We start from the raw sequence: 27,160 nt of genomic DNA, 5'->3' as shown, positions 1-27,160 counted from the left end.
CTTGGTTGAATGTTTTGGTTCCCAAATGCCGCAAACCCAGAAGTGAGTGTTCCGATTTGCAAACATTCTTTGGAAACTGAATGTCTGGCGCGGCTTCCGCAGCTTCCGATTGGCTGCAGGAAGCTCCTGCAGCCAATTGGAAGCCGCACCTTGTAAGTCGAATGTTTTGGAAGTTGAACGGACTTCCGGAACGGCTTCCATTCAGCTTCCAAGGTACGACTGTATAAGCTTCCAATCACCTCCCTATCAGCATGCCATAGGACAGAGAAAGGGTGGGAGGAAGCATACAAGTCTGTGTAATATTGTTAAACCATAGGTTAGCATTGTGTCTTAATCTGACTAATGTATAAGTTTTGATACAGTATACAGGCTTTCTGCCCCACCGGTATGGCAGGCATTTTAACATAACTTTGTGAGGGAAAATGGGTTGACTGCTGCAATGTGTTGTTCATGGGATTGCCTTTGAAGACTGTTCAGAAACTACAGTGGTACCTCGGGTTACATATGCTTCAGGTTACAGACTCCGCTAACCCAGAAATAGTACCTCGGGTTAAAAACTTTGCTTCAGGATGAGAACAGAAATCGCACGGTGGCAGCACAGTGGCAGCGGGAGGCCCCATTAGCTAAAGTGGTGCTTCAGGTTAAGAACAGTTTCAGGTTAAGAACGGACCTCCGGAACAAACTAAGTACTTAACCCGAGGTACCACTGTACAGCTAAGAATATTAACTGGCTGATTATTCTGAAGATATCACATGAATGCTTTACAAACTGTACTGGCTACTACCCCATTACAAAGCACAATCAACTTGGGACCCAGATTCCTGAATGTACCTGGTGGTGGGTTGAGGTCCTCTTTGGAGACTGTTCTCCAGGTGCCCCACCACCTGAGGTGATGTATTACCTCCTGCACCAAAGACAATATGCCTCTGAATGACCAGTTTCAATGAGCATCACGAGTGGGAAGGTACTACTGTGGTGCTTGAGGGCTTCCTGTAGGCATCTGGGTCGCCACTGAAAATTTGGATGCTGTACTGCATAGACCATTGATCTGACCCAGCAAGGCTCTTCTACCGAGGCTGATGTTGCTGTTATTAAATTTATAACCCACCCTTCCTCGCGAAGGAGCCCAGGGTGGCAAACAGCAATAAAGCATCTTAAAAACAATTCCAATACAAATGCAGACTTGGAAAGATCTCGACTTAAAAGTCCTGTTGAAAGAGGAAGGTCTTCAGTAGGCACTAAAAGACAACAGAGGTGGTAGCTGCCAAATAATATTCAAGAGGAGGAAACTTCAAAGTGTAGATGCCACAACACCTAGTGAGCCCAGCAACACCAATGTTCTTATGACCAGAGAAAGGGCCTTATCGATTGTGGTACCCTGTTTATTGAATACCCTCTCCACATAAGCTTGCGCTGTGCAGTAATTACTAACTTTTAAGTGGCCGCAAATATGTTTTTTTAAAAACCTATAGTTAGATTTTTGATTTTTTAAAAAACTTGTTTTTTGTAAACTAGAAGCACTGCTGATGAGTGGTATATAATTTTTAACAAACAGTGGGGTTGATATGATTTAGGCCTCTCCTGCTCATAGAGAAACCATCCGTGTGGACATTAATAAAACACACCCACTGCCTCTGCTGTCACTAGCGTTCCTCACTGCACCTTATCCAAACCTCCTTGTGGTGAGACCTGTTGTCTCCTCCAGCTTTACAGAGAAAATACACATGGTCTTAACTGTGTAGTTCTGCCTCTGGGTGCAGATTAGTCTGTGGGAAGGAAGTGCCCTGAACTCAAGGGCAGAACTACATCATTAATATAGAATTGTTGAGTTGGAAGGGACCCTAAGGGTCATCTAGTCCAACCCCCTGCAATGCAGGAATCTCAGCGAAAGCATCCATGACAGATGGACATCCAATCTCTGCTTAAAATCCTCCAAGGGAGAAGAGTCCACAGCCTCCTGTGGAGCATGGTCCTTAGGTTCAGGAATACACCAAGATGATCCACTACAGTAGTACCTTGGAAGTTGAATGGAATCCGTTCCGGAAGTCCGTTCGACTTCCAAAACATTCAAAAACCAAAGTGTGGCTTCTGATTGGCTGCAGGAAGCCCCGCCGGATGTTCGGCTTCCAAAAATAGTTCACAAACTGGAAAAGTCACTTCTGGGTTTGCAGCGTTCGGGAGGCAAAACGTTCAGGAACTAAGCTGTTCGAAAACCAAGGTACAACTGTACAGTGTTGTGTAACTTAAGGACCACCTTCTTCCATGAGAACAGTGGTTCCATCATGGCAAAACTTGGGGGGCAGAAATCCAGGCCCCCACTCAGTTGAAAATGTAAAGGGCCACCAAACACAGCAGAGCTAACTTACCACACTTAGAAGTAAGTCATTAAGTCCAGTGTTCAAAATATAAAATTACCTAACTAAACCACTGTGTAAGATCGAACCAAAACTCTTCCCCGTGTCTTGGAAGCTCTGCTTGAAATTTCTCTGCCATCCGCACTTTCACATCAGTTTGTGATTTATTTATTTTTATAAAAGTCCTCAAGAAAATACATCAACATTTCAGTGCAGACTTCTCCTAATATATGTATTACTGTGCCATTTTGCCTAACATACACATTTTTGCAAAACAATCTACCCTCTATTATAACACATTGTTAATTTTGCTAACATGTGGATTTTCATGCACATTTTCTTCCAGCATGTGCACTTTTGTACACATTACTTGGCTGGAGTACTGCATTGCAAAATTCAGAGACGTATGGATTTCAAAAGTTGCCTGTGTTTCGGTAAGTATGAATTTGGTAGTTTTATCTTTAATGTGAACTGAATCAAATTTCTTCCCTATCCATATCCGGGACAGAGTGAAACATCTGGGGAAGATTCTTTCTGCCCTCTTTCTCCTGGTTTTTAGAAACTGGGGTCAGTTTCTGTTTATTGAGTCTTCATCCTATTCAGGAGATTAGAGGACATAGTATCCAACAAACACTACCCCACACTGTCCAGTGCATTTCCCCCTAACTTTCCATATCACAAAATCCCCATTTGGGGGTGGGCAGGTTTGTCGTGCAAAATCTTCAAATCATGCACTGCAAAACCAAGAGTTTACCAGTGCGTGACTGAATCACACCCAAAAATAGTGGCAGTCTGGAAGCATCCTGGATTAAAGGGTTGTTTTTATTAGACACCTTCTAGACTCTCCAGTTATCTATAAGCTTTCTTGTTTGCTTTTATTAGTTTTTGTTCGTTGGTTTCCGGTTTGTTTTTCGTTCATCTCATTTGTTGTATATTTTTCTGATTATTTTATTTGTGCTGCTTTGCTTGCTATGTGTGACACGTTTTCCAAATTTAAAATGATTTTGTAAGCCCGTCGGGCCAAAAGGAGAGATAAAAATATGTATATGACATTTTTGAAAGGGGGACTTTCTTGAGCCTCTTGAGGTTTTGTCGCTTCATTCATAATTCCCTGCTACTTTAAGATTTTGGGAGCCTTACCCTTTGATTAGGAGTGACTTGCATGGGGCAGGAATACTGTTTCCTTGAAGGAAATGCCAGCTAAGCTGTAGTAGCCACACTGATAAGTCCACTTTCTAGTTTAAATTTTGGGCAATATTTCCCAGAATTTGCCAATTCAGAGGCCCAGATCAGAATTGGTTTGCTTGTTCAGTGGCAGCAATAAGTTTAAGGAAACAAGCACTGGAGACTTCCTTTGAACCTTTTCCAGGGTCTACCTAGGAGATGGGGAAGCCTTGCTCATTTGATGGGGAAAGGAGGGTCTCTTCCTTCCAGGTTGTTCAAGAGAAACCTAGAGAGCTTAGGGAATCAAAGATGGGCCCAAGCTCCAGACCAGGCCCTCCTATGTGCTTAGAGTGAGTTCAGAGGATGGAAATCCATCAAAGGACTGCTTGCCGGATCTATACCGAGCAGGATCCTTCCCCTTACGCGCTGGCAATGCTAGAGGACTGGGACCTTTCTTTGGAATGCCAGTTTTCCCCTTAGCTAAGCAGGAAAGGAGAGCAGACTCATCCTGCCACCGTTTGGTGCCCTACCTAGAGTTTTTATGGCTACTGTGCATCTTGTTAGTCCCTGATTGGCACCTAACGGCACGCCTCCATGGGCGAGGGAAGCACACTCCACACATGCCCAGGGGCAATTACCAGGAGGGATCCAACCCTGGCACTGCAAAGAACCTAGCGCCTGCTGGGCCCTCTCTCCGTTTATAATCTCTTCCCTTGCTTATCACTTGACCCAAGTCAGCTGGCTGCGGCCGGGTGGGGAGAGGGAGAGAGAGGGAGAGATCAGGGACCCAGGAGTCCTGCTTCCTCCTCCTCCACCACCACCACCCAAACTCAGCCTTCCTCCTCCTCCCCATCTAGCTGTGTTGGGGCACCAGACCAGACCTCGTGCAGCCTCCCCCCCGCCCCGCCAATGAAGTGGGCGACGGGCGAGCGCGCCTGCTGCAGTCCGGAGCTTTGCTGCTTAGCGCAGTCCAGCGGCTCAGGCTGAAACCAGCCACTCCGGGGCGAGCGAGGGAGGGAGTCGGCTGCTCCGCTTTGCTTTCTTTTCTCTTCCCTCCGTCTCTCTCTCTCTCTCTCCCTCGCTCTCCCACCTCTTTCTTTTCCGGGAGGGGATCCAATATCCCGCCCCCCCTTCTCCAACCAATGACATCACCAGCACCCCCAAAGAGCCTCTCCCAGCATGCAGCGCTGGCGGGCCCCGGAGACTTGGTCTTCGTTGCCGGTGGAGACGCAGAGGAGGAGGAGGCGGAGGAGGAGGAGGAGGCTGGTGGCGGCGGCGGCAGCAGCAGCAGCAGCGCTTCGGGTCCTGGCAGGTGAGTGCACGGCGAGGCTTGAAATTAAAGATCGGTGGCGGCAGAGAGCGGTGGAGGGGGGGGGCGTCCTCCCCTTCCCGAGCCATCCCCGCCTGCACTGAACCGGGGCAGGGGGCATGCCCTTTTTGCACTCCTCTATCCCTCCCTCTTTCCTCTCCTCTCTGCATCCGCAGCAGCCCCTTTGCCTTGCCTTCCCCGCTAATCTCTTTCTCCTTCTGCCGATCTCCCTCCCTCGCCAGCTTTCCCTTCTGACTTTCTCCTGTCAACCTTATCTGACGCTCCTTCCTTCCTTCCCTCCCGCTGGAAGTTTAGTGGATTTACTCCCCGGTAAGTGGCCTATGGCAGCCTCCCAGCCCCCTTGTTCCTCCTTCCCTCCCCGTCTCTGCTGTCATTCTCCTGCTCTCCGAGCCCGCTTCCCAAATCTCCTTTCCTCTTATCTTGTGGATCCACCCCCCTCCCCGATCCCGTCCTTCCTAACCCTCGTTTTCCTCCTCCTTAACCTTCTTCCTCTGCAAACCCTACTTCTGCATTTTTTGCGGGGTGGCGGCGGCAATTCTGCTGCTTTCTCTCCCTTTTCAGCACCCCGCCCCCCTCCCCGTTTTCCTCCTGCCCTTGAGTTCATGCATTGCTTCGTTCCCCTCCCTCGTCCAGCAACCTGACATCTCCCCTCTCTCCGTCCTTCTGTCCGTCCTCTCCACCTTCCCTCTCCCGCCGCCGCCGCCAGCCTCGTCTCCTTTCACTCCTGGGTTTCTTCTTTTAGCTCTGAGTTGCGGAGAGACCCCCTTTCTCTCTCCTCCTTTTACCCGCACACCCCGCGCGCGCGCTGCGCCGCCGCCCCACCAATTCTGCAAGATGCAAAGAAGGGCAAAGCTTCCTTCTGCCCTGCAGGTGCAGCAAAACTCCTGGGCTGGACAGCCGCCCCCCACCCTCCCCTCTTTCCCCTCCCTCCCCGTTTCCCCTGCGGGGCCCCTTTCTAACTCAGCCTCTCGCGCTGTGTATTTTCCTGTGCAGAAGCCTGGAAAAAAAAAGAGGGGGGGGCACACACGCGCGCACACGAAAGAGAAGCAGATTGGACTGGAGGTCAAGTTCGGAGAGAGGGGAACCAGGAGCCTGGGAGGAGAAGGAGGAGGGGTTCCTACTCTCCCCCCACACCACCAAATCAGAGCAGAGGGGTCGGCAAGAGAATGGCAGGCAACTTCCCTCCCCATCCACCTTGTAAGATGCGCGTTCTTTGTTCGTCTGGATCGCTTTCCCCCTCCACCCCGCGCGCCCACTTTGTGGGAGCTCTTAACTGGGGGAAAGAGAGGATCACCGCAAGCCCCCTCCCTTCCCCCCCGAGGATCAGGTAGGTCGGCAGGGCGGGGTGAGGGGCGCTGCAATGGGAGGCTGCTCCGAAGGAAGGAAGTTGAGGCGCTGGGGCCGCTTGGAAAAGATAGGAGGGTTCCTTTTGCAGGAGGGTTCTGCCCTCGAGCGCAAAGTGGGGGGAAGGCAGTGCGAGCCCCGTGTTTACTCGAAAGCAAGCCCTACATTTCACGGGGGCTTGCTCCTAAGAGTTGGGCTGCAGCATAAGAATCGTAGAATCCCCTTGATACTTTCCTCTTTCCCCCCGCCCGCCTCTTTTCTGTCATCTTTCCTAGGATTGGTACTGTGCATTGCAATAAACATTGCGAAGGGGACCCCTTTCAGATGTTTCTCCCCCCCCCCCCCCCCCACACACATTAATGCACATATTTCGAGGGGAGGGGTGGAGGGTTTTCTGCAAAATCAAAAGGAAAAGCGACTGTCAGGACACTTGGGTTCCTTTCCTGGGAGCCGGAAGAAAAGTGCAAAGTGAGTTGGAGCAAGCAGGCTGTGGATTGAGGCGCTCCTTTAATGGGGAGCGGGGATCTTGAAGTGGGGGGGGGGTGGAGCGGAAGATTGCCTTGGAAGTGGGGCCTGTAGGATTTGTGTAAGGTGGCTGCAGGCGAATCAGATCCGGAGATCATGAATTGTTTTCCAGTTACGCATTGGGCATCTTGGGCGAAGGTTTGGGGTCTTGGCATCTGGGGGTGGGGGAGGAACACAAATCCAGGCAACCTCCTTGGGAGACAGCAGCAATTCTCTCTTCCCTGCCACCCTGCCTGGTTTTGCTTGCCTCTCCCCCTCGCTCTCTTTCGTCTGTCCCTGAATTCTGCCATTCCACTGCCCATATAATTTATTCATCCCAAGATGCACCTCTCTGCAGTTGCAGGCAGGAATGGGGGAGGGGGGCCCAAAGAGCTTGCCTTCCCCCCCCAATGACTCTACATTTTGCTTCTGCTTGCGGCCCCTAACCTGTCCTCCGTGGAGCAGGGGAGGAGGGCATTGTGGGAGGTTTGGGGCATCCATGGAGCTGAAGGGGTGTGTGTGTGTGCCCCCCTCCCCGCTAACGTTTAGGGGTGGGGAGGGCAATGCAACACGAGAGTAGGAGGAGCCCAGGGAAAGCACCGAGGAGAGCTTGGTGTTGAGGCGGGAGAAGGGAGATGGGGCATTTTCAGGGTTTGAACGGCGTCTCCCTTCCGTGCCCCCCCCCCTTTGACTTGGAACTTGCAGAGTGTAAATGTTATTCTGCTGAGATTCGGGAAGGGGTGGGGTTGAGAGCAGGAGAGCATGTCTTTGGGATAGAGCTGGAAACACTCTTTCATTTGGAGGTGGTTTGCATGATCTGCTGAAATAGGTTGACTGAGGATTTGGAGAAGTAAAGATGAATTTAGAGCAAGGGTGGCAGCTAGGATTCCAGACTCCTCTTCCCTCTCCCTCTATTCCGAAAATCACACCTCTTTCCATCTTGGCAGGATCAGGTACAAGAACCCCCCTCCACCCACCCACCCCACAATCCTAGCCGAGTCGGCTGCTCTTTTGAGAGCTGTGGCACTCACAGGGTTAATGTCTGGCAGTCTCCTTGGTGGGGAAGGGCGGGTCTGGAATTAAAGGGTCAAGGGGGAGAGACCCAGCTGCAGCCTGTCTGTGAAGCCAGACAGGGTCAGAGGTCATGGGCGAGGTCAGGGGTCTCTCCCAGCGCAGCCTCCATTCATTGGCAGCGCTTTGCGTGAGCATAAATCAGTTGGCCTAGGAGGGGAGTGGGGTCTAGGGGGCTACAGGCAAGGAGTGGGGCACGCCTCTGTGGTGCTTGGGGAAGCTGCTGCAAACTGGGAATCCTTGGCTCACATCCTTATATAACACAGCCTTACGGCTCTCCGTGCGTGAAAACACCCCTCCCCCTCTCTCAGTCTCGCTGTACAGTGCATAGAGACAAATCCATATACCACTCGTGCAACACAGTCATGAATGTGTGTGCACGTGTTTGCACTATAGTTTGTGTAGCAGCACGCCAGAAAAAGTTAACACGTGTTCAGAACCACCTCCGCAGTCCAGGGAAGCAGATGCATATGTTCCTCATCAAAGGTGTCGCTGCATCCGTGCATGCGTGAGTGCACACAAACAGCCTCTGCTAAGATGTTCCAGGGTGGGGCAGCATCTTGGGAGTGGGGGGCATAGCCTTTTGGCTCCCCACTCTCTGACATATATTGCAGCCTCCTCTGTGTAGAATAACACTAGGAGCAGTGGGGGCACGTCCAGCACACACACAGAGACACAAATTATGAAGAATCATGCATTATTCTACAACAATTACCTAAGTTCATTGCTCAATATGCAGATGCATGTGTACTCTCTCTTCCATATACACTGCACAAGTGCACCTTCTTCCCCTATATATCTTTCTATTCACTCACCTCTGAATATGACACCATCCCACAAATTCCAACACAGCATAGATCCCAGGCCCCTTGTGGTTACTTCCACGTCTCTTTTGCGCAGGCACCAACCAGCCTGTAACACAAGAGATGTGCCTTCATACCCCAGAAATCATACCTGCTCCCCTTAGGCGATGACTGGGCCCTTCCCACCGGTAGGAACCAAACCTTAATGCAGTGGGTAAAGCACATTATAATGGTCTGTAATATAACGAGGAGCAACGCTTAGTTTGAATTAAATGCAACCATCACCCCAGTGCTATGAATCAGCAGATAAGTTTTCCATGGGGATAAGGATGCATCTGAAATTTCACATGCACGGCCTCCAAGAGTTATGGGAATACCTGACTTATCAATAATCGGGAACTCTCACTATAATGGACACATTTGAGAACAAAAACAGAGCTGCAACTAGCTAGCTAGTTGCCTCAGAAAGGTATCAGACCTTATAAGATGGGGCTGTGGACTGGTGGGGGAGACTTTGAGGTGTCTGGTTTGTGGGGAAGACTGCTGCCTGGTGATTTCACCACTGCCCCCCTCCCCACCCCCTCAGTTGTGACCTACTTTCTTAACAGCCCAAGTAAAGGTGTTTTGGATGGTGATGATAAGTGGGCTTGGGGTGGTGGTCCTGATCTGTTCTCCCTTTCTGGCTTAGAGGGGGCTGTATTTGTCCATAGTTTTTTTAATTTAAGTGTGTGTGTGTCCCTGTTTTTCTGCTTGAACATGCAATTTGACTAGGGTGCTTTTTTGTGCTGGGTTGTAGCTAAAAGCTTTGATCCCAAATCTTAGCCCAGTGAAATTATGATTTAGTTGGCAGGTGAGGAGAGGGGGCTATGCCCAGGACACCCTTGTGTATCTTATCTATGTTTGGCTAATTGTAGAGCTCTGGGAGAAGATATGCGTGTGAACGGGCACGGCAGTATGATGTGCAAAGGTGCTGCATGCTCAGGGAGGTCGTGTTCACCTAGCGGAGCACGCCTGCACAGCCGGTCTTTTGTGCACACAAGCATGCAGTCTCCTACAGCCCCTATGCCACCACCCCCATGTACTTTCACTGCCTGTGTTAGAGCCAGAATCCTCTTAAGAACTTGACCTCCCGACCAGCTCTAAGGCTGTGTGTGTGTGTGTGTGTGTGTGTAAGAGAGAGAGCGAGAGCAGGGAGGGAATTGCCGCACAGCAGGGACAGATGGGGGAGGGGAGCTTATTGCAGTGGTCCCATCACTAGCTATTTTCCTTCCTTGCTCCTTATCCCTTTACTTTTCTGCCCCCCCCCCCTTGCCCTACCCTTTCCCCACTTTGTGGATATCGCAACCTTGGTCTCTCCCCCCATATCCTCTGTGTTAGGAAGGTGGAAGCCTGCATTCAAATAAACTGGCAAATGTTTCTCTTTGCAATAGTTGCTCAGGGACTGAGCCTCTCTGAGCTGTGGTTTGAGGGGCATGGTGGAGGGTGGGGATTCTTCCGTCCTTTCGGTGCGAATGAGGTCATGAAAAAGGCCCTTTGAATACAAACCACTGTGGTATAAACGGCTGGTCTGGACCGGTCTCTGTGTGTTTTGAATCCTGCACCATGTCAAAAACGCACAATGGCACCCTGTGATCTGTTTCCCCACCTGTCCAGATATATAGATATCTTACCCATCGCTCTACTTAACTCAGCCAGCTTCTTATCTCCACCCTTTTTTCTAATGCACACCCATCCATGTCTTGCAATACACCGCCTGCCCTTCATCTCTCCCCATTCATCCATCTCCCCTACTGGCTTCCTCATCCATTCATCACCCTTTATAGGCACTGATCTATTTCTGCTCCTGATAGGCAACTTCCAGCCCAGCTCTGTATTCCCCCGCCCACTCGCTTTTCCATCATTCTTCAGCCTTACACATCCGGTGAATCCCATACAACTTTCTATGCCGTCCCACCCCACGCCCTTGCCTTCAACACCATATGCTCGTATTTACCGCATCGTCTGCATTTAGCCACCCATGTCGGCCACCATTTCCCACATGATTTTCCATTCTCACTTGTTCAGATATGCCCAGGTTTCCACATACCTGAAGGGTCTCGCACTGTTATTTGGTGGTTGCTGGAGAGGTCAGAAAGCATGTGTAAGGGCAAGTGTTTGTGGGGATGACAGGCCTACCTTAAAGGTTTGGGGCGGTTATGAGGCACCTTCTCTCTATCTTGCCCTGTTATTACCTCTTCTGTTGGCCTAATGTGAATTATGGATTTCCCCCACCTTAGGGGTCAACACTTTTGTTTTTTGTCCTTTTTGTTTGTGTGTTTCCATCTCTCTCACATGCCCACTTGCTCAGCCTTTCCAGGAAGCATATCTGTGTCCCCAGGATTTGTGCATTATGGTGGGTGGGTGGGTGTAAGAGGAGGATGGGGCAAAGAAGAGAAAATGTGCAATGACATGACCATCCCCACCTACCTAAGAACTTGGGGTTTGGAAGGAGGGAATGAAGGAAGTGGTTTGACCTTAGAGAAGAATGGGTTGGACACAGCTTTCTCATATTACAGCAGAGACAAAAATGTCATAATTATCAGAGTTGGGCTAGTGCTACTAAAATAGAAGTAGCTTCTTCATGTTAGGCCGCATGCATAAGGTTTGTGAGGCTATGCAAAGTCTCAGTTGGTTTCATGTTCCCATAACAGATGGTCCTGGCAGGTAAGAACGAGGTGAAAGGTTTGCCATGCCAGGCTGTTTAAAAGGCCAGGCCCTTTTGCAGGGAGGAGAGTGTGATGTATCTTCCATGACAAAGCAAGCAGGTGGCCGCCAGGTCAGCCCCAGTTTCCATCACTGCCACCACCCAATTTTTTCAGAGCTCTGCATGCTTGCTGTAAGGAGGAACACAGGGGCATGAATTTGGGAGTGGGCCCACTTAACTGATCCAGGGCACCAGTCAATGAGACGTGACTTGTGACATTTTGGGAGTTTAAGAGTGCTTCTAGTTGGATCCTGGGTTTTCAGATGTCAGCGGCATAAAGAGGATTCAAATCTGTGTTAGCGATTGTGGACATGGGGCCTGATGGTATGGTAGTTATCTCAGAGGATGCCTTCTTATGCAGATAGTGTATCTCTGTTCCCAGAAGGGGAGTGGCAGAATGCAGAGTCCCAAGCAACGTGAGTTTGGTTGTTAGCAAACAGGTTAGTACTCATGGACAGGGTGGACTTCCTTCTGGAACTGTCCTAAGACCTAGGCAGTTGCCTTTCTGACCAGGAGGCCCTGTTCCCATTGCTCAGTCTCCCCCATTGCTCACTCAAAGCAAATAATAGCTAATTCTTCTGGACAAAAGACCTGCACCTACATTCTAACATCATTCCATCCCTCTCTACCACCTAATTCCACTCCCCAAACCCGGGAAACCCAGGAAAAGAAGGACCTTTTCTTGGCAGAGGAAAACCACAGGTCCCTTATTCCATGGCTAGTCCTAGGGGACAGCTAAGATGGCGGTTTCAGTGTGCGCCTGTGTTTTAAGCAAGGCCAGCCCAACAGGGCGCCTCATGTAGCGAATATGGAGAGCATTTTAAGACCATTTGAAGTCCCAAGTATCCTACTGACAAACTGTCTCAAGATACTTGGGGGTGGCTGAGAGATGAGAATGTGGATCGTATACAGGTTTCCTAGAATGGTTTCTCCAGGCTGGTTCCATCTTGCCTAGAGGATGACAAAATATTGGAATATGGGGTAGGAAAAAGCTGAGTGGCAGTGCAGCAAATTACTCAGGTGATAAAAAGGCTCATTTTAAGTGAAGCAAAGGCCGGGGGGAGGGGGGTTGGTGGCAGTGAAATATTTTAAGGTGGCAGGATTATTGTTTTTGATCAAAAATCAGGTGTGGGGGCATAAACTCTGTTAGAGAGATTCTGGGATTTCTGTTTTTCGTGGATTTCAAATGTATGGGGTGCCATGTCTCCCAGGGGGTCCCTGCATTGTGTTGGCCTCCTGGGTTGTTGGTCGGCACCGCACATTGTCTTGCTCTCTAACCCGGTCGGTATCCTTTGCTTTCTTGACTTCCGTGGCCAGACTCCTTAGCCCTCAGACTGTCCCATAGCCTTTGTGTGGTGATCAGCCTCCGAAACCGTGTGGCCTTGCGTAGTTGTCTCGGGTGTGTGTGTGTGTGCACGCATGTATTTGTGGGTGCACGCCTCTGTGGGTACCGTGACACTGCAGTCTGGTGCGTGCACGAGGGTCACTGCTGTGCACTTGCTTTGCTGTTTTCTCTTTGTCGCGTCCCCCTCCGCTCCCCCCCCGCGCGTTCGGCGCATGCATTCAGTTTCACCTGTGCGCATTCTTGTGGCATTGTAATTTATCTGCTGCTGTGCATTAGCCGGGTGATGTACATGGCTGCGTCGCTCTTTGTCTGCATCAGTGGTGCTCTGTGCTTCTGTATCGCGGCAAATCACTGCTTGAGACTCAGCACCTTGGCTCCAACTGTTTGCTCCCCGTGCATGTGGTGCTTCAGCCCGGATGTCGCGGCACATGCATGTGTGTGTGTGTGTGCACTGTTGTACGTCTGTATCAGGTGCTAGACTGATTCTCCTGGGACTCTGCCCCAACCCCGCCCCGTAGTGTCTGTGTCTCAGCCTCTTTCCCCCTCCCCAAGATCCCCCTTCAGGGGTCAGGGAGTGCCAGCGAGACAGTCTGCCGCCATGGCAACGAGGCCTAACACAGGCTTCAGCCTGACAGTTCTGCTCCCCCCTTAACCCTTCCGGGCCCAGGTTTCGCTACCTCTCCCCAACCCACCCGCTTGCCCCAATTCAGTCTGCTATTGAGTCCTCTCGTCCAGAAACTTTGCTAGTTAGCTTTTCTGCTGTAAACCCCTGCGGCTTAAAAAACACGGTGACCCCTCTCTCCCCGCTGCCAATACCCCTGACTTTGCAACATCAAAGTTGCTTAATTGCTTCAGCCCCAGACCACCCTTCTAATGGCTTTGTACCACCCCTGCATCCGCATTGCCGGTACGGCTGCTGTTGTGACGCTAAGCCAACCCCCACCCCCCACCCCCCAAAAGCCCTTCCTATTCTTTTGTGTCATACTTAAACCAAACCTGAAAGATCCAATTTCCCACCCACCATGCTTTTCAGCTGTTGCTACAGCAAGAAAAGGGGGGCAGGCACCTTGTTCTTCGAACTACAGAGTTTTCTAAAGGATGAAGTATTCATGGGGACTAGATGCATGCCCTTCCAGCCATATCTTATTTTCTCACTGTGTGTACTAGCTGTAGGTGTGGGTGGTATTTTAGCCTCTTAATAAGTTATATTTAGCTGGATCCCACAATACTTCATGATGATGATGATAGTTTCCTGGTGGATCTTACAACTTTGCTATTATATTGTACAATTTGGGAAGCTGGATTCGCGTCCAAAAAACATTGATTTGTGGGGGACTCCAAATGCAATATACAGTATTTGTTTTTCTAACCATAAGGGAAGGGGCACATCTGAAAATAAGATTTTCAGGTTTTATCTGGTGGGTTGGGCCCGCTGTCAGGCTTCATGGAACCACTTTTATCCCCTCCTCCCTGCATATGAAGCTCCTGTAATTTTTTTTAAGTGTACCTATTTTTACTCTTAACAAATGTTGGGAGGTCATGTAGAAGCCACAGATTGACAATAAGCAGCAGCTGCCGTGAGCTCAAAGGGTTGTCAAGAGGCCCTGAGAGGTGAGGAAGGGAAAAGGAGAGAGTCCTCTCTTAAGCAGGAATATTATAACTCAAGAATGGGCATCTTTTTGTGGGCCCCTGTGCCTTTTAATAGCTATGCAGAAGGGGGAGCACAATAGCCCTGGTCTGCTTGTAATCCCCAGTAACTGGTATTCCGAGACACCCAGCCTCCGATACTGGACATACTGGATGTAGCATATCATGACCAGTAGCCATTGGGAGCTATTCTCCTCCACAATTTTTTCTCATCCCCTTTAAAAAGCCACCCAAGCTGTTGGCCTCTTGTGGCAGGGAATACCACAGTTTAACCGTGTGCTTTGTGAAAAAGTCCTTCTTGTTTGTCTGAACCTTCCGACATTCAGCTTCTAGCACAGTGAGAGAAATTTCAGTGCACCACTCCAATATGACAAGCAGCATCTGCCAAAACATTTTTCCTGCATATGGCTCTTAAAAACACAGACACCTTGATGCAGAAGAAAGGTTGGTTGTCTTCTCCTTGACTCCTCCGCCGTTATGAACGATAAGAGAAAGACTCCCTGTGCCCTTTCCTTCCCAATGTGCCTTTGTCCGGCATGAAGCACATGGCTGTTTGCATTATAAGAATTCTGGGATGCATCTGTATGCCTATTGTCACAGCGGAAGGAATGGGGTTGCATTCTTTGGTTCTTAAAGCTGACTGGGTAGGGGAGCAAGGCACACTCCCCTTTGAATAACCCCTACCAGAAGACTGCATGCTGTTGGCTTATGTTAATGTGAACGCAGCCTGGTATGAGGAAGAGTTTTGTATACCATTGGTCCATTGCAGAGAGAGCTGAATTGCCTTGATCCTTGTAACACATCGCATTTAAATCAGGCGCTAAGCAAGAAAGGGACTGCAAGCTTCTGTGTTTATAAGAGCATCCTTCAACGTTAGTACAGGAAACAGCCACCCTTACCATTGCTGCCTTTGAGGAAAAGCCAGCACAGCAATCCTGACCCAGCTAGCTTTTTAGCTGGGCCTAAGGCAGGGGTATAGGACATTTTAGGCATGGCTGGCCAGATCTTTATCTCTCTCCATCCTATGGGCCAATTTTTGACCAGTTGGTGAGACTATGCTCCTGTCAATCATCTGACATCATAATGCACAAGCAGCCAATCCAGTCATGTGACATGGGGTGAACAGCAGGTGGACGTGATTTGGGGAGAATGGCCTCATGGGCCAAATAGGGAGCCGGATTTGGCCCAAAGGCTTGAGGTTCCCTACCCCTTGGCCCAAGGGGTGTTGGGAAGGGGAAACTTTGAGGTTGATTAGCAACTACATTTCACCTAGTATCCCCTAGTTCTAGCTTCTGCCCTTAATGGATACCTTTGCCACTGGTGGGTATAATGAGCCACTGCTGCAGAAGGCAAGGTAAAGGTAAAGGGACCCCTGACCATTAGGTCTAGTTGTGACCGACCCTGGGGTTGCGGCGCTCATCTCACTTTATCGGCCAAGGGAGCCGGCGTACAGCTTCTGGGTCATGTGGCCAGCATGACTAAGCTGCTTCTGGCGAACCAGAGCAGCGCACGGAAACACCGTTTACCTTCCCGCCAGAGCGGTACCTATTTATCTACTTGTACTTTGATGTGCTTTCGAACTGCTAGGTTGGCAGGAGCAGGGACCGAGCAACGGGAGCACACCCTGTTGCGAGGATTCAAACCGCCAACCTGATCGGCAAGTCCTAGGCTCTGTGGTTTAACCCACAGCGCCACCTGCGTCCCTTTTTGCAGAAGGCAAAGTTGACTGCAAAGATGGTGTGAATGCTTGCTTATTTATTTATTTATTTATTTAACATTTAAATCCTGCTGTATGACTTTATGAGGCCGTTGTGTTGACTTGCCGTTCAACCTTTTTCTAATGATTTTTGACTTTCAATTCTAAAACAAACAAACAAACAAAAAACCCTGTTGAAATCCACCGAGCTGAAAATTATTATTATTATTAATAATAATAACAACAACAAATCAACTGTAAATAGTAAGCTGGCTCAGCCTCCGAAAGCTGACTGAAATAAAAGTGGAACAAGTCAGTGGAAGGTGAGGACAAAGCTAGCCTGGTGGGCTTCAGTTCAGGTAACCATTTACAGGTTGCCAAAAGAGAGGAAATGCAACCCTAGGCGGGGGGGGGGGCAAGTGGGCACAGATTTGCATAAAATAATTACCAGAATTTAAATAGAAATGCAATACATCTCATCATCGTGGAGAAGCCTGTGCCCTGGGAACCTTTGTGCCTCCTCTTTCTGGGGTCTTGGCATACAAGGAGGCCTGTAATAGAGGAGTCGTTTTCCTTATGTACGGTATTCCTGAGTCTAGGCCTGTGGCAAATTCATTCAGCCCTCAGTATCATCCCGCTCTCCAGAAGCTGTGGGCCACTCTTGCTATCTGGACTGCGTTCCTTTCTGGTGTGTGTGTGTGTGTGTGTATGTGGGTGGGTGGGTGGGTATACGCCCAAACAAGAGATAGTGAGGCAGGGAAGGGATGGGATGGCACAGAGGGAGAAGAGGCTGTGTAATTTGGCAGTACTGCAAACACCTTCTCGTTTTGACACTGCCTCTGCCCACAATCTCCCCACCTACGCAATGATTTTTTCCTGTGGGTCAAGGACCCTCCATAAGGTGAGGAGCATTATTTACTGCCGGGCTAGATAATTTAGGGCTTATCTCTCTGTTTTCATATCCTGGTTCCTGATATATCCCAGCCGTTGGCTTCACTCCTCCACCACCTTCAGCCACTCAAAAGATCTCCTCCTTGTTCAAATGACTTTATCCTTTTCTCCCTTGCTGCCCCAAGATATGTATTGGCAGTGGCCAGGTGCCCAAAGCTGGTAAAAGATGCTCTTGGCAACAACCCCTTAGTGAGTACCTAAGAGCAAAGCAGGGTTGAGCATTACCCTCCAGGATATTGTCTCTCACCCCAACCCAGATCCAGCTGGGATGGGAGATGTACAGGCTGCCTGAAAGCCAAGCATGCTGTCTGGGAAGGTGGTGAGAGGCTTGCAAGCAGAGGGAGAAATGCTGATGGAGATAAAAAAGGGTGTGCTCACCAATCGATGAAACCGTCTTGAGAAGATGCCTGGCTCTTTGTCCTTTTTAATTTGAGTGCCCCATTGTCTCTTTGTCAGCATTTGGAGGCTTAAAGCTCTCCGAGCTCCTCTATGGTTTTTGAACAAAATTCAACTGTCTGTGAGTTCCCTTTAAAAAAAAGGAAAGAAAAGAAAAACTAGTCACTTGCGCAATTGCCTTTGCCTTTCTTTGTTTCTTTATTTTGTCGGTGGTCTTCAACCTTTCAGTCTGGGACCCAACTTTAATCCCAGCCTGCTACAATGGCCCCACTATTCATTTTCCATTATGTATGTATGCCCCCGTCTTACCCTTTTCTTTCCCCTGTCCACTTTCTCCTTATCTCTCCCCATGTCCTCCACCTTTATCCTCTCTTTCTGCTTCTCTTACTAATATATATGCATATAGAAAGAATACTGTGATTGCCCCTCTCATGTGTGACCCATCTCGGGTTGACTTGCAACCTGTTCCCACCCCCTGCCCTCAACTGGACCAGTGTGCTATAACCAGAGAAACTTTGGGCTTCCAAACTAAAACTGCAATCCTAAACATTAGGCTTCATGGACCTCACATATTCCTCTAGGTAAACGTGCTCAGGACTACACGACAAATTCAGGAGCATGGCTGCTCCTACAGAGTCCTCCTCTCTTCCTCCAGCGATAAGGAAGTCTTGGAGCCAAACTGGCAGAAAAGAGGATAATTTGACTTAGCAGTCTATCACTGCAACACAGAGGTGTAATAACATCCCAGTAAATATAGGACCTAGGCTGTGCAGGAAGGGAAAGGCAGAATGCCTACCCTAGTAAGTTAATTTGCTGCCTTGACATGTTGGTGAGGACCTGTGGTTTGTACACCTTTTCTAAAAGGGATTAGGTGAATGTATGAAAAATAGTTCTATTTGTGTCTATTAGTTGTGATAACTTCATAGATCCTCCATTTGTAGAGGGTATATATATATATATATATATATCAGTAACTGGTTCGGAACAAGAAAGGAAGGCTATTAGCCCATGCCTCACTGCAGAACTCCCAGAGGCCTTCTGGTAGACCATAGTTGGAAACAAGATTCAATGGGCCTTGGTTTGATCTAGTATAGCAGGGACTGTAGCTCAGCAGTCGAGCACTTTGCATGCAGAAGTTCCCAGGTTCAATCCCTGGGCATTTACAGTTTAAGGAACAGCTAGCAGGTGGCAGGAAAGATTGTCTGTCTTGGGAGCTGCTGTCAGTCAGAGTAGATAATACTGTACTGGACTAGGTGGACAAATAGTCTGACCTGGAATATGGCAGCTTGCTATGCTTCCAAGTCAGTTCTGTGACTTGTAGGAGTCTTGCTAGTGTGGAAATGAGTCTTTTGCCCTAGCTGAAAGCACGCACGCCTGCCAATCCTAAACTTGAGCAATCCGCAGTTTATTCCCCCACCCCTTCCCGTTTCTAGGACCAGAATCTGAAAGGTCCATGTCCATAGTTCCCTATAGCTATTGCCTCCAACCAACTAGGTTTTATCTTCTGTTGAAGCATCAGAGGTTGGTGTGATTACCAATGGCATTTTGGGTGCTGCACATTAGTTTTTGAGTATGTCTGCATGGTTCTTCTTTTAGGGATCTGACGCATTTGTGCAACGTGCTTGACTCCTGAAGACTGTTAAGTCCAGGGTCTCCAATCCATACTGACCCCTGCTTTTCTAGGCAGTTGATGGGAATGAAGATGGAACTGTGTAAACTACATTTCCAGCTTCCCTTTAGGAGCACAGGGGGAAAGCACCTGTCTCATCAGTGGACCCTTCTGTTGAGCATCAGAGCAGCAGCACTTGCCAGCTTGTGGGTGGACATTTTAAAGAGCCTGAAAAACCCCTGTATATTATCTTTTCTGTTTGTATCTGGGTGTGTCATACTTTAGTCGCAGAGTCCAACTGACCACTATATATTGGGTTGGGCAAGAACTTTTCGGCAGGCAAGATTATTTTGGCGGTTTTTACCTTAGCTTGCTTTACCATTTCTATCTGGCATTGGTTTGTTTGCTTGAGTTAGAAGGATTTTTTTTGCTCCCTTTTTCGCTTGTTGCACACTATAATATTCCATGGATGGGTTAGGTTAATTTGTATATCCCCTGTTTCTGCAGTGACCCCCTTCAAGCACGGAAATTGTTTCTGGGGGCATAAATGACAGTATACCAAGGACCTTAGTTTTTCATTTAACAGTAAAAGCAAGTTACTAGCCCCTGAAGTTGTGAAGGTGTGCTCCAAGGTATGTGGGCAATGTCCAGTAAAGTTCATGCCCTCCAACACTGCACAGATGAAAATAGGCCTGTGACACCCCTATTCTCCTACCAGAGATCAGCTTTTGAGCATCATTCATTCTGCATTGCTGCATTCATTTACTGTGCAGTAGGTAGCCTGTCCTTTGCCGGTTTAGAATCAATATGTTCTTTGTTCTTTTGGTTGCAGATATATTGGTGGGGGGAGACCTGATTGTCTGATAATATACCATCACAATCTCAAAACATATGTCACCATCTGCAGTATGTAAAATGCCAGGATTTGTTTTTTGTAGCATGTGCATGCATTTTTATACATGTGCACAAGGGTGAATATACATCCATCACAGAAATGCACCTTCTAGATACTTTGGGGAGGAACCTAAACGTTGAAGAGCTGCAATTCTAGCAGCCCATGCTAAGAAAGCTTTAATAACCCCCCCCCCCAAGCGCAAAATAGGAATAGTGATTTACCAGGAGTGGTAGCAAAGAATATAGACAGTTTCTGGCAAGCAAGGACAGTTGACATGTATGGAAATTTGAGATGAAATCTCAGAAGGCTTTTGTGCCTTTCATAGCCCTTTGTGACTAGGAGATGCAGGATGAGTTCTGCAAATATTTCCTAAACTCATTGTTTCGTACTGATCTGCTTTTTGGTACAGAAGTTGGTCCACCTTGTGCCAGAAACATAGGCTGCTTCCACTAACTGTTTTCTCTGAAATTGTCACAGTTCACTCACTCGGTTATTCTGAAGAATCCAGACAGTGGTGCTCCCAAACAATTACATTCCCATGTTTTCCCAGATATAGTCTTGCTTTTTCAGCTTCAGATCTGCCTCCTATACAGTGGTACCTCGGGTTAAGTACTTAATTCGTTCCGGAGGTCCGTTCTTAACCTGAAACTGTTCTTAACCTGAAGCACCACTTTAGCTAATGGGGCCTCCTGCTGCCGCTGCGCCACCAGAGCACAATTTCTGTTCTCATCCTGAAGCAAAGTTCTTAACCTGAAGCATTATTTCTGAGTTAGTGGAGTCTGTAACCTGAAGCGTATGTAACCTGAGGTACCACTGTATTACCTTTTCTTTAATGTGGTCCCCTACTACTGTCACTGCCTCTTAAGCAACTTGTACTTGCCATCTGTGAAATTCATATATATTATAATTCTTCCCAATTTATAGAGTGAATGTGCTTGTGTGGGAGAGAGAGTATGTGCACACACAGGGCAGAGGTACAATAAAAACACTTGCTGTGTTACAATTTGGTTGTAGATAAACAAGTGCAAAAGTTTCTGTTTTTGAAAGGAAACAAAATGCATGGAGGTTGATGCAGTTTGTGTGCGTGTCTTTGCAGATGAGAAGAAAATGGGGATGAATGGGAGGAGAGACCTACAGTGCACCATATGTTTCTCTATACTGTGCCATTATGCATTTTTACTATGGAGAGAAAAGTGTTACAGGATATTACTTTATTTATTTTTTGAGATTTTTATTTATTGGGATTTGTGCACTCCTTGATTGTGAATAAAACCTCTTTGTTTTAAAAATGTGAAATACACGTTCAAATAGTTAGTGTTAGTTGGAAAAGTAGCTTGTATGTGGAACCAGAGTTTTAATTTCACTTCCATCTGACTGCGGAAGAGCAATGACTGCATAATACTAAGACACTCTGGTGTGGAAGCTTTCTTATAATCTTGCGGATGCCTCTGGTGGAGCGTGTATGCCTACAGTACTCTTTATCTCCTTCTGAATCACCTCTTTGGCACAGGTAGGTACAGTCATCAAACTGGTCCACGCAGCTGAAACAGTGAATGCATCATTGGTTTATATTTAAGCAGACTTAACATTTGGTGGGGTGCAGATTACTGAGAATTTTGCCTTTGGCTGAGGGTTTTCAATTAAAAAAAGACCTTCAGGTTCTCTATCGGTCTGTGACTCAACCAGAGTGAAGATCGCCAAAGAGACAGATAAGCATAACGTGAACAAGGAATTTAAAAAGAAGGCCAAAAACGGTTAGAGATACACTGGCCATATGTTCTGCGTTGCAGAGGAGAGCCCTTTATTTTGAAGGCCTCTCAGAGGACGTTCCTCTATTTGAAGGTGACCTCTGTTTGAGGGCTCTCTAATCCAGGTTGGGATTAAAGATAAGGAACCATAAAAAGGAAGAACAGGAGCCTTGACGTTGCGCATCAGCAATGAGCGGCACCTGGTCTGAAGGTTGAGAAGGCACACAAGTCACCTGGTGTCTTCTCCGCTATGTTGAAATGTGTTTCTGTTCATTACATCTATACATATAAATTGCAAATTCTGTGCAAATTATTGCCCTCTCTTTTTTTGGTGATACAAATCTTCTTTGTTGGCAATGCGTAACTGGTCGTGAGGAACAGTGGCCAGGAGGAAGGATGGTGTAAAGCATTCCTTCACTTTTCCTAAAGTCTGATGCTTTTTATGATGTGTTGACTTTCATGTTAAACTGCCTCCCCTCCGGCCAAAGTGCTACAGCTCCCGTCATCTCTAACCATCAGCCATGGCAGCTGGGATTGATGGAAGTTGGAGTCCAACAACGTCTGAAGGCTGTTCCCTATCTCTGATTTAGAGTAGTCTGTGGATATTTAGTGAGAGAGAGGTGGCGATCTCTGCTACTTCAGTGGATAGCTAAATCGGTAGAACACCTAACTCAATCTCAGGGCTATGGGTTTGAGCCCAACATTAGACTAATGATTCCTGCGTTGCCAGGGATTGAACTAGATCAGGGTTTCCCAAACTTGGTTCTCCAGCTCTTTTTTGGCCTACAACTCCCATCATCCCTAGCTACCAGGACCAGTGGTAAAAGGTGATGGAACTTGTAGTCCCAAGTTTGGGAAACACTGGACTAGATCTTTCAAGGGTGGTGCCTTCCAACTCTATGATTCTGTGAAGCTGAGCCAATGGCAGTGTTAAGGGCCAGGAAACACAGGCCTTGGCAGGGCTACAGTGGCACCAGGAAAAATAAACCACCAGAGAAGGATAAGTAGAACTAAGTTGTACAGGGGGTAGGGAACCTGTGGCCAACTCCCATCAGCCCCAGTCAGCATGGCCAAGTGTCAAGAAAGATGAGAGTTGTATCCTACACCCATACAGTCCCTGTACCTGCTGTACTGCTCTGAAAAGTTTTAACAGAGCAGGAAATTCGCCTTGCGCTGCACAATATGCCTTTGTGCTTGTCATTTATGGGCTAGCACTACTCAAGGATATCACGGGTCGCACCAAAACTTGCCTTATACCCTCAAAGGATCAGTTGCCTCTCTATCCTAGAGATCTTTGGTCATCTCCCCACATATTATATGCTGTTTCTAGAATGGACCTGAAGCCATGCAGTGCCTGTGCCCATTCTGGAAACAATTCAGTCTCAATTGGACCTCCTTTTTCCAAGTGCGGAAAAAGGGTCAGAGATAGAGATTGCCACAGTATCTGACTACAGTATATTTATGATCCACCATACAGGTGGAGCAGAGGTGTGGAGATGCAATCCCCTTGTAATATATTTCTGACAGCATGTGCTACTGAAGCAAACTTGAAGAAACTGTAGGATGGGACGAAAGCCCTTGCGTCAGCACAAAAAGTGCAGTACCTGCTTGCAATTACAGGGAAAGAGAAATTATGATAGATTATTGGTACCAGTGGATAAATTTCTGTGTTTGGATATGTGCATTCTCAGAATCCACAGCCTCAGTTTGTCTTACTCTGCACCTGGGAGGCTGGCTTAAGACATTTAAATTTGAGGTTCCCAGCACTTGCGGGTTTCATAAATTTTGGCGAGGTAAATGGCTATAATAAGGGGTTTAGCATATTCTGTGACAAAGCAAATCGTAATTTTCAGTTCAGAACAAATTAAAATGATTATAAATTAATCTACAATATAAGTACCCTAATTCCCCAATATAAGTAGCCTAATGTCCTTATTTGCACCCATCTCAACATTCATTTTCCAACCTTATATCTGACATGGTCTAAAGAGATTTTGGGGCATACGCCGCTTTTAAATAATTGTGCTACTCTGGAAATAGACCCAGATGTGCTTCCATTAAATTCAGCAGGACTGGCTCAAAATAAGTTACTGTTGGATTGTGCCCCGTGAAACTACTGGCATCTGAGGCATGACTGTTGAAAAATATTTCAGATTCCTAGGCAACAACATCACATATTTCAGTGCCTTAGAAACTAGGCACCTGGGATTTTTTTCTCAGTTGAACTTCTCTGTCATAGTCAATGCTGCCTCCCATTTTGAAAAAGCCAGGCTTTCTCATCTGCTATGAAGAGAGAAATGATTGGTGCATTTTTGAAAAGGCAGGGCGATTTCTGGCAAACAGTGGCCTAGTTCGGAATCTTACCCCGGCCAAAGATTGCATTCCTAACTTGGCATGTGATACAGGCTTGTATGCAGCGTAGCACCAAACATTGCTCTGCGCCAGAGAACAACCTCCTCTTAACGGGATCCGACCCATCTCTTATCCCCCCCCATGTGCCCCACAGATTTGTTCCGGGGGTTTCGCCAACCTAGGGGGGACAGTGAAGGGAGAGGAGAGGGTGGCAAAATCACATGCTCTGGCTCCCAGTTAGCACAAGGGTTTAGCTGAATGTTACCCAAAGATCAGGGGTCTCCAACCCTTTTGGGCCAGTGGGCACATTTTGAATTTTGAGAGTTCTGAGGGTGCCTGTAGCAAAATTGCAACCGTGGGGGCAGCGTAAAGCAAAATTAGAGAGACAGCCATACCCGACATTCTTGTGTTTACCGTGGGAAGTCAGCTATGTCCTGCTGGTCCAGATTGTGGAGATCACACAATATTGATTTTACAAACACACACAGATACTGTAGCAGCAGGGAGCATTCTTCAGTACCAGAAAAAATATACAAGATGCTCAATATCTTTCATTCTAGAAGGGCTAGAAACTTTCAAAAAAAAAAAAATCTTAAAAGGAAGCTTAGAGTCTGGGGCACCTCCACTCCCCCACTTTTGGAATCAGGAATTTCAGTCAGGGTAAGTATGTATCTGAAGAACAAGGCCGTAGATGTTTTTTCTCCATAATGAGAACATTATTAAAAACAACAACACACACACATTTTTTTTTCTTCCAGAAAATTTAGTTTCCTAGTTGTCCAGAACAAAACAAAAGATTTTAAATAAAATTCAGAGGAACCTCTGAAGCAAAGGTCTTTGAGGTGTTGCTCAGATATTGACAGCAAAAGCAGCTGTGCACCCTTCTCCCCTTTTTAAAGGCGAGATTTGAACCCTTTAGGTCGGAACTGGTAAGAAGAAGACACTTCCTGGTCGAATTAGCACAATTGCGTACTTTGTACATTGTGTAGAACAGGGGTGGCCAACCTGCGTCACGGCAGATGTTGTTGGCCTCCAACTGCCCATCATCCTCTGCCAGGATAGCCAGTGGGCAGGGATGATGAGATATTAAATGTCCTATGCATGTGTACAAGAGGGTGGAACATCACCATTTGGGAACCCACCATGATGTTCCACCAGCACTTTGTTCCCTTCCTGCTGTGCACCGCCTAAACTGTTTCGCCCTTCTAAACTGTAGGAACCCCAGCACTGTGGTTCTCTCATCCCTGTTCTCTATTGGCCAGTAGAGATACCTATCTTGAATCCAGGAGAAGCGAAAAGCTTCCATCCCCTTCTGTATAGGGCTTGCGCCACCTTCTGTTCATACATTTCTGTGGGCCAAATAAAGAGCTCCCCTCTCCGCAGTGGTGGTGTTTTGTAGGGACAAAGTATTCTTGTGAATGACAAACAATGCTGTATCCTCTGTGCCAGTCCTTGCAGATATTACTTTGGGGGCCGTATCTGCACTCCAGATGTATATTGGTTTTCTCCACTCCAAGGATTCTGGGGATTGTAGTTTGGTGAAGTAAGGCAAGCTCCCCTTCATGTGACTGCAGTCCCCAGGGTTCTTTAGTGCAGCCTTCCCCAAGCTCATACCCACCAGGTGTTTTGGACTACAACTCCCATCAGCCCTAGGGATGATCCATCAAGGGTGATGGGAAATGTGGTCCAAAGCACGAGCAGGGCACCAATTTGGGAAAGGACTCCCAAGGAGCAGGCAATGGCTGTTTAACCAATTTGAATCCATGGTGTAGACTCCATTCTATGGCAGTATGCACCTTTTGCGTGAAATGCTGTCTCTCGCTTTCTCTACACTCACACTAACTTTCCTGTAAGGCAAGGAGGCTGTGCGTTTCCAGGCCGGATATCTGCTTGCAATGGCTGTTGCAGGTCATTCTATTCCCAGGTATATTTCCACAGGGCCCACATGGGTACTTCCTTTCAATTTGACTCAACACTGTGTAAATATGGCCACCCACAGTTCTGCTGCCCAAACAACCACCTGGTCCTAACAGTATTTGGATGAACTGCAGGCATGCAATCTGCACACATCTTCTAATACATGCAAACACACAACACTCCTTTGTGTTTGTCAGCAGGCTTGTCCAGCTTGCCTGGCATTGTCTCTGACTGGCAGTAGCTCTCTGAGGCTTCATATCAAGCTCCTTCTTACATCCCTGGTGCTTGCGTTCCTTGTAAACCAGGGACGCCAGGGGCTAAACTTGGGATACGATGTACACAGAAGCATGTGGTCTACCCCTGAGTTGCCGGCAGCATCCATTTCTGAGGAAGTGGTGAAGCACAGACATGTTCAGATTGCAGAGGAGCGCCACTCAGAATGGAATACTTATGATTACCGGAAGCCATAATAGAACAACTCCTTAAGATGTGGGGAAATGACTTACCCATTCTTTAAGCTGCTGAACTGTATTCTCATTGACGATGCCAGAACACAACAACCAACGAGGGTGTAGTGAAGCCACAAGTACCTCCTGTCCTCACACAGAAACGTTTAAGAAGTTGCACAGGATCAGTCCACATGCGTCCGTTCTTTCTGGTTTATTCCTTTGCCCCAAGATTCACTGGGTTTGTGCCACGTGTTCAAGCTTCTCGTGCAAACACAAGAGCTGGAAACTTGCCTTGAATGAAACAATTAAACTCGAAATGCCAAGGATGCTACGTGGGAATTTGCAGGAATATAGCAGAACCCTTTCCACATTGGGGAAACTAAGGAATTCTGTGTGTGCCCGCTGCTGGCGTTGCTGCTCCATTGAAGCAAAAATTGAAAAAGGAATGGTATTGCAGCTCATAAAATCAGGAATATTGTAGGGGTCTTGGAGAATTCTGATGAAAATGGAAACTGGGATGAAAATTGCAAATGTTTGCTTATTCTTCCCATGGCTCCCTGACTGTGGAATGCTCTCCCCAGAGAGGCTCACCTGACACCCTCATTACATGCCTTTAGACACCAGGCAAAAACATTCCTCTTTACCCAGGCCTTCCGCTGTATGGACTGTAAAAATGTGGGGGAGAGGACTGTTATTTTTATGATTATTTTACTATTATGCTGTCTATAAGTTTGCTTTTTATTATGTTTTTGTCATTGATGTTTTGTAACATGTTTCAAAGGTTGTATAACATCCTGAGATATTTTGATAAAGGGTGGTATATAAATTGAAATAATAATAA

General features: G+C 47.6%; 1 long non-coding RNA gene across 1 annotated transcript in view; it reads left to right on the top strand.

The window, feature by feature from the left end:
- The first annotated feature begins 4,389 nt into the window (after positions 1 to 4,389).
- Positions 4,390 to 27,160, top strand: part of LOC308484556 — a 51,841-nt gene continuing 29,070 nt past the window's right edge. The window contains exon 1 of the long non-coding RNA XR_013989976.1: positions 4,390 to 4,831. This is a non-coding gene — a long non-coding RNA (uncharacterized lncRNA). The remainder of the gene's footprint in view (positions 4,832 to 27,160) is intronic.

This window comes from Podarcis pityusensis, assembly GCF_964106645.2.
Source record: "Podarcis pityusensis genome assembly, chromosome: 8".
In the NCBI taxonomy this organism is placed as follows: Eukaryota; Metazoa; Chordata; class Lepidosauria; order Squamata; family Lacertidae; genus Podarcis; species Podarcis pityusensis.
This window is presented reverse-complemented; position numbering and strand designations above follow the sequence as displayed.